At 61.2% G+C, this 7,320-nt stretch overlaps 1 protein-coding gene across 1 annotated transcript in view; it reads right to left on the reverse strand.

Annotated features, from left to right (window-relative positions):
* The window catches only part of CHRNA4 (cholinergic receptor nicotinic alpha 4 subunit), a 30,780-nt gene extending 23,806 nt beyond the window's left edge, over positions 1 to 6,974 (reverse strand). Inside the window, exon 1 of the mRNA XM_023183265.1 lies at positions 6,871 to 6,974. The gene's annotated coding sequence lies outside the window, so the exon portion shown is untranslated. The remainder of the gene's footprint in view (positions 1 to 6,870) is intronic.
* Between the last annotated feature and the right edge of the window lie 346 nt (positions 6,975 to 7,320).

Here is a 7,320-nt window from a genome sequence, read left to right on the forward strand (position 1 = left end):
TGCCCTCTCCTGGTGCTCCCTGCCCTCCCTGCCCTCTCCTGGTGCTCTGCCCTGCAGGGAACAGACAGTGCTTTTCCTCGGGCTGAGAGAGGAGATCTTGGAGCCCTGTCTGTCCATTTTATTCAGCCCAGGTTTTGAAGACCGTTAAGTGTAGGAGAAACATGGGAACTGGGCCCGGATTGCCAAAGGGGCAACCGTTCTCACGCCCCTCTCCCCACCTGCAGCTGCTCTCATCCTGGGCCCCGGCTGGAGCTGCGTTGGCTGAAAAGCTGTAGGGCACAGCTGCTGGGGTGACAGTGGGAGATGGAGGTGATAATGGGAGACAGAAAGGTTGGTTGAGAGGCCTAATTCCTTCCAAGCATCACAACCTGAAAATCACCAAAGGTTTTCCTTGTTGGGAAGGAGTGAACGGCAGCGCCAGAAGCCAAGGCCCCTCCCCACCAAGACGCCAGCAGCTGATCCCCACCTTCCCAACCAAAGCCACGAAGCAGAGGCCAAGCCGAGCCAAGGTCAGGGCCTGGGGCCACGGTGGATTTCCTCCTGTGGGGACGTCCTTGACGTCCGCAGCTCGGGCCTGAGGGTCTGCCACCGGACCCAGCAGCTGCCACAGGTGTCCTGGCTCGCCGGGTGTCTCCGGCTCAGGGCCGGGGCTGTCTGCAACTCCCCTCTCCCCTGAGCCCTCTGAGGGGGTTCCTCAAGCTCTGAGGGGCTCCCGCCACACCTGGGCTTCCTGGGGACTCTTTGTAGACAGCGATTGATCTCCCATTGGCTCCGGTTTCATAGCTCTGTGTTTCTGCCCCTCCCTCCACACTCCCTGCCTCTCTGCTGAGTAGCTAATTCACTCTAAGCACGCTCCAGAGGAAGGCTCCAGCCTCGCAGTGGAACTGCAGCCATGCATGAGAATGATCCGGCACCCAGGTCTGCCTCCAAGTCTCACTGATGGCCCAGAGACCGCGCAGCGGGAAGGTTGGCAGCGAGCTGGGGGTTGGAACTCTGGCTGCTCCTGCTGCCAGGGGACCTCAGGCAAGTCATCTTTTTCTCTGAGCCTTGGTTTCCTCAGCTGTGGGGACGGTTCCGGCCCTGAGTCACTGGGCCGTTGTGAGAATGGAGATGAGGTCGTGTAGGCTCCTGGGTCCTTGCTGGAGCCATCCAGCAGTTATTCTTCTGCACTCTCAGGGGAGCCCTTGCCAGCATCTGAGGGTCACGGTTCAGTGGCTTCAGGGTCCGGACAGGGCTGGAGGCCAGGCCCAGTGTGGTGCAGCCAGGGGAGAGGGCAGGCCCCGGGGGGCATGGGCCATCGGCTCACAGCCGCATCAGAGGCCAGGAATCCCACTCAGGGCTCAGCCCTAGGCTCCCCGCAGCATCCCCTCCCAATCCAGAGGACACTCCCAGCCCTGAGCAGTGGGCTCTGGGCAAGCGTCTGGAGAGGGAGTGCATCTCGGCTCTTTGTGAGGAACTATGTCCTGACAGGTCACTGGCACAGAAAAGCCCTTTGTCCCAGCCAGCTGGCCACCTGCCAATGATGTCCAGCCTGCGCCCTTCCAAGGCCACCTCTGAGTCCAGAAAGGATGAAGATGGTTCCCGCCTGGGAGGCACAAGAGCCACAGTTTCCCTGGGGTCGGGGTGGGGAGGGTGGGTGAAGGCGCCGAACACCTCTGCATGTTGCCCCGGAGCTGCGGACGGAGCTCAGGTGGCCGCCAAGACTTGCTGTAGATCCGGTGACCCCTCCAAGGAGAGTGCTGAGTCTTGGAAAATTCTCTTCTTCCTCCTTCACCTCCCTGTCACCTTGCCCTCTCCTGTGTTCCCCAGCCAGGACCCCAGTAGAGAGAAGACCCTGCAGTTGTGGATGTGGCTTTCCCCAGTGCCCACGAGACCCCTGGGGCCTGGCCCCTCTGGGCCCATAGAAGCTCCCATGAGATTCTGATGCAGGGTGAGGGCCTCACACCCTGCCCTCTGGCTGCCCCTCCTCCCTAGGGCATGTACCCAGCACCCACCTCAGCCTCCCCAGACATATCAGGGCCCCCACTTTCTGGGGTATGTGTGAGCCACGGGACCCCGAGTCAGGAGATCCACGCCTAAGCCTGATTCTGCCCCCTCCAGGTTCGGGACCCTGGGCAAGTCCTCCCACTCGTCTTAGCCCAGCCTCCCCACCCATAAAATCGGGGCTGCTTGTCCCAGCTCTGAGGCTTTGCGAGCAGGCCTGTCTCTCACCGAGGGAGGGTGCTGCAAACTCCAGAAGGCCCCCATGCCAGGGAACACTGCGGGGAGCTGTCAGAGAAGCGACCCCTGGACCAGAGCCCTGAGTGGGCTTTCTTCCCTCCCCACCCTGCTGAGACCACCCAAACTTTGTTAAGATCAAAGGTTCCCTGAGGAGCCACACAGCCATACTGGACACTCCCTACCAGACCTTCTAGACCAATTGCTGGGGACCCATGTCCCACAAACACCAGCTGGAAAAGGCAGCAACATGGGGTCTCCCTCCCCCTCAGCCAAAGTGAACTGTGTCAGCAGGTGTCTTCCTGCTGCTGAGAATGAGCCAAGGGACCAGGATGGCTGCTGGCTCCTGCAAGTGGAGAGGGTCTCCCGGGGCCTGAACTAGCTGAGGTCTTGCAGCAGGTGAGGAAGCTCTGGACAGTCTCAGCATCTCCACCAAAGTCAGCAGAATGACTGCAGGCCCAGAGGCACAAAGCGCAGATTATTTTCCTGTGTGTGTATGTGGGATGTGTGTGTGCATGAGATGTGTGCACAGTGTGTGTGTGCATGAGATGTGTGTGCAGGATGTGGGTGCACCAGGCTTGTAGATGCATGCACAGGGTGTGTGTGCACACGTGTGTGTGCATGGACTGTATTTCATGAGATGTATGTGTATACAAGGTGTGTGTGTGCACGTGGTACATGCTTGAGATGTGCCCTGTGTGTGAATGCACCATGTGTGTGCAGTGTGTATGTGTGCATGGAGTGTGTACACAGGGCTTGTATATGCACAAACACAGTGTGTGCACAGGAGCATTTTTTCACAGGCATGAGTGTGACAGTCACCTGCTGACAGGCGGCCTCACCCCTGCCCTCTGTCCCAGAGCCCGGCCCCAGGGCCTCTGCTCATTTACCCCAACATCCCCTGCCCAGCTCTTCTGCCGGGGAGGGTCTCGTGCAGAGGGCGGTGGCCCACGCATCAGCAGCCTCAGTCTCTCCGTGTTGTTTTCCCTGGATCTGGGGGTGGGGACCCCCATAGCATTGCCTTTTTCAGCCTGTAGTTATGGGAACTCAGGTCCCCAGGCCCAGGGGCTAATTTCAGAGGGAGAGGTTTCCTTTGCCAGGCAGTTGAATTTTCACATCAGCAAATTCCTCTGAAAGTTGGGGCAGAGGGTGGGCTTTATCCCCGCAGCCGCTGGGGTCCTTGGGCATCCTGAAGCTCCGCCTCCCAGCACCGGGTGCTGCAGACTCCTGAGGCTGCTTGGGGAACTTGCAGCCTGCACCTCGGGCACCTTTTGTAATGTCGGGAAAGCAGGCGCTGCTCTCACGCTTGACCGAGTGCAGGACACCTGAATGCCTGGTGCCAGGCCCACCCTCCCACGGCAGCATCGGTGCCGAGTCTGGGACCCTGCCCACCTGCTGAGTGGCGCACCCGGTTCTCCAGGAGCTCAGTTCTTCCTCCACTCAGTGCCTCCTCCCACCTGTCCCTCCTCAGCCCTGCCCTCCCCAGCACTCAAGGCAAGACCAAGACCACACCTCAGTCAACCCCTCCTCATTCCCAGCCCCACCCACCCTCCTGGCCTGGTGTGGGGCCAGCACTGCCACAAGTGTGCCCCATGCCAGAGTCTCCTCATGCCCTGGCCCCAGCTGGGGGCCCACAGCAAGCCCCCCCAGCCTGGTCTCCTTCCTTACAGGAAGGAGACGCTGGACACTTGACCCCCTACAGGGAGCCCAGAGCCAGGACTGGGTGAAGGTGCCTTTGGGAGGAGGCGGAGGAGTGTATCGATTGGGACCCAGAGGGACAGGTCCCTGTGAGCCGGCACAGGTCCTTGGTGGGTGAGTGCCAGGTTGCCCTCATGGGGACTTTGCACTCTGAGCAGGAGGGACAGCTCAGGTCCCACCCGCCTTGGGTTTCTGGGCATAGCTTTGGAGGGCAGGGGTCGTTTGCAGCACGGAGCCCTTGTCAGCTTCCAGCGTGTTCTAACATTTGTCATACCAGATGGATTGTCACCAGCGTCTGGGGTGACATTATTATTCTGTTACTCCCATGATGACAGAGCCAAGGGCTGGGGAGAGGGCCCCAGTTCCGCCTGACCGAGCCCAGGGCCCTTCTCCTTCCTCCACTATCACAGCTTCTTGACACCCCATTCCCCAAACCCGGGCCCCCAATGCCCGGGGACTCGGGCTGCCCCCGCCCCAGCCCCGGGAGAAGAGCCCTGTCCTCCCCAGCCGTGCCGGAGGGTTCTGTCAACCAGCGCTGCTTCCTTATCAACAAGGACATGTCTACAAATAGCTCATCACGTCTGCAATCCAGAAGTGCTGTGTCGTTTCAAAAATGAGCAGAGCCAATGCAGCCGCCAGCCCAGCGCGGCTACCTGGGCAAGGCTGCCGGTTCATGAATATTCATGGTTGCGATGGCTCCGCGAGCCTCCTCACCATCCGGAATTAAACCAACGCGCTTCCCCTCACAGGCTGCACTCACTGACTTTCAGCTCCTCTCCAAATCGTTCTCTTCCTCGCAGCAGATGGGGACGCGGGGCGGCCTCGAGCCTCCTCTGTGCCTGGGCTGTTGTGGCACCAGCACCTTTGCCCCAGTTCCTCATCTCTTAGGCGCTTGACACGCATCTGCCCCGTTCTCAGGGAGGCCTGGACCCCGTCCCAGCCCTGGTGGGGATAATTACCCTGACGTTCGTTTGCAGCGTTTCATTTGCTTCCTCCGCGCTGGAAGCCCACGTCTGGTGATGTGTGTGTTATGATGGGCACGTGTCCTTCCCCATCAGCGACAGCATCTGGGGAGGTCAGGGAGGCTCCTCATTACGCTCCCAGCACCAAGCCCAATCACAGACATTGCACATGGACGCACTAGACCCTGCCTGTGGGGAGAGTGGCTGCCAGCTGGGGCACCCGGACGTCCCTGCGTGCCCTGTGCTGGCACAACGCAGCTCTTCTGTGCTTCCGTGGTGCCTGCGGAGAGGCTGCCTGGGACGCCCCCTGTAGATGCTGCCTCCAGGGTCAGCTCCAAGGAACGGGGAGAACGGGCTTGTGGCGCTGGGGCCTTGTATGAGGTGGAATGCTGCAGACCGGAAGGGCGGGTGGCCTGGAGCTGCTCTGTCTCCAAGCACTGACCACAGCTCGTGCCTCTGCATAGGCCCAGGAGAAGTGTGGCAGGGCTGGGTGCCACCACCTGTGAGCCCCTGAACCTCCCCAGGCTGCCAGATCTCACTTCAGAGTGGCCCTGGGCTGCGACGGAGGGGCCTGGGCGTGGCCTCAGATTAGTTCAGGTGAAGACTCTATTCCTGGCTCAGGAAAGCCACCAGGACAGGTGAGCCCAGCGGCACCTCGTGGAGTAAGGCTTTGAGTCCCGTGAGAACAAGGACAGAACAACGGGGCTGCCAGAGGTCACAGAGACCCTGTGTTAACACCCTTGTTTTGAGGTGTGGAGATCAAAGTTGAGACCTGGCCACGCAGGTCTGCAGGGACCTCAGAGCCCGAGGCCACTGTGCTGTCCCCAGTCTCATTAAATGCAGTAAACGTCTTCTGGGCATGCCGCCAGCCCCACAGAAAACCAAAGCAAAGCAGACTCACAGCTCCTGCATCCCGGAGCTCAGGTCCAGGAGGGTCTCTGGAAAGGATGGGGGCAACTGGAATACTGTCCTAGTGCCATCTCAACCCCAGGGGGCCGCAGGGGTCTCTCTTGCAGGTGTGTGGTTGGTTTTAGAAGATGCTGAGCACTCGTCCCCACCTGCGCACTCGTCCCCACCTGCCTGGCCCTGGCACACCTGGCTGCTTCTCATTCGGGCCTTGAATGAAAGGCCCCTTCCCAAGAGTCCTCCCTGGCTCCCCTCTCACAGGAAGGGTCTCTCCTGTTCCCCGCCATGGAGAGTGTTGGCCAACTCTCCCCAGCCAACTGCGGGGCCCAGGAGGGCTGCGCCTGCCTTGGTCATCCCAGACCCACCACCCAGGGCAGACCCTCCACCCAGGGTAGACTCTCCACCCAGGGCAGAGTCTCGGGCATGGTTGAAGGCAGGAAGGGCTGAAGACGAGGGTGGGTGGTGAGAAAAGGCCTCTGGACGGCAGGGACTTAGACATGGTTCCAAGTATGCACGCGGGGAACAGCTGGGGGCCGTGGGCCCCCGCAGCCTGACAGAGGAACCCACGGGACTGACTTTTCCTACAGAAAATCCTGCGCAGGGAGATCAAATCCCGACATCCCAGAGGGAAGCCCCGTGCCGGCCGTGAGCTGCCCACAGCTGCCTGACCCCAGTCTTCTCCAGTGAAGTGGCTCTGAGAGGTTTTGTGGTCAGTATCAGTTCTGTGTTTGATTTTAGCGCCTGGTCTGGACGGCAAGCAGGAAGAGCTCAGAGCTTCCTCCAGTGTCTCGGGGTGCAGCCGGGAGGAGCTACCTCGCCTCTGCCTCTGCCTCTGGCTCCCTGCCCCACCTCCTGGCTCTCACCTGCAGCCTGAGAGGAGTCCAGGCCTGGGCTCTCGGGTCTCTCTCTGGCCCACGGGAGGGGCACACCAGGGTCCCGCCCAGCACCACTGGAAGAGCCTGTTCAGAGACACAGGCCGTCGCCCCTGCTCCTGCTGGAATGTGCAACCCAGAGCCCCCACAAGCACCTCATGCTGCCTCCCTCTTTGTGATCCCCCAGCCCAGCCCTCCGTTAACTGAGTCCCTGCCTGGTTAATGTGCAGCAACACGGCCACAGCAGGCTCGGCCCAGCCACGGCCACAGCAGGCTGGACACAGCAGGCTTGGTCCAGCCCCGGCGCCTCCCCAGGTTCCGGTGCTCAGGCAGTTTCCTTCACCTACGTAAGCCCCGACTTTCTCATCCGTAGAGTGGGACGAACAACGCCCAGTGCTCAGCGTGGTATTAGACGAGCCCAAGACAGTGGAGGGCTCAGCACAGAAGCCCCATCCATCCGCAGAATCGCACTGAGAGCAGCTCCTTCAAGGGAGCCCAGGACGCCCCGGGGAAGCCACCCTCAGTGACTGGCCCAAGCCGAGGGCTGAACGGGCCGGGGGCTCGGCCAGGGAGAACCCCAGGGCTGGACGGGCCGGGGGCTCGGCCAGGGAGAACCCCAGGGCTGGACGGGCCAGGCTGGGCTGAGGGACACTGCCGGGGTCTCA

The sequence above is a fragment of the Piliocolobus tephrosceles genome, chromosome 20 (genome assembly GCF_002776525.5).
Source record: "Piliocolobus tephrosceles isolate RC106 chromosome 20, ASM277652v3, whole genome shotgun sequence".
In the NCBI taxonomy this organism is placed as follows: domain Eukaryota; kingdom Metazoa; phylum Chordata; class Mammalia; order Primates; family Cercopithecidae; genus Piliocolobus; species Piliocolobus tephrosceles.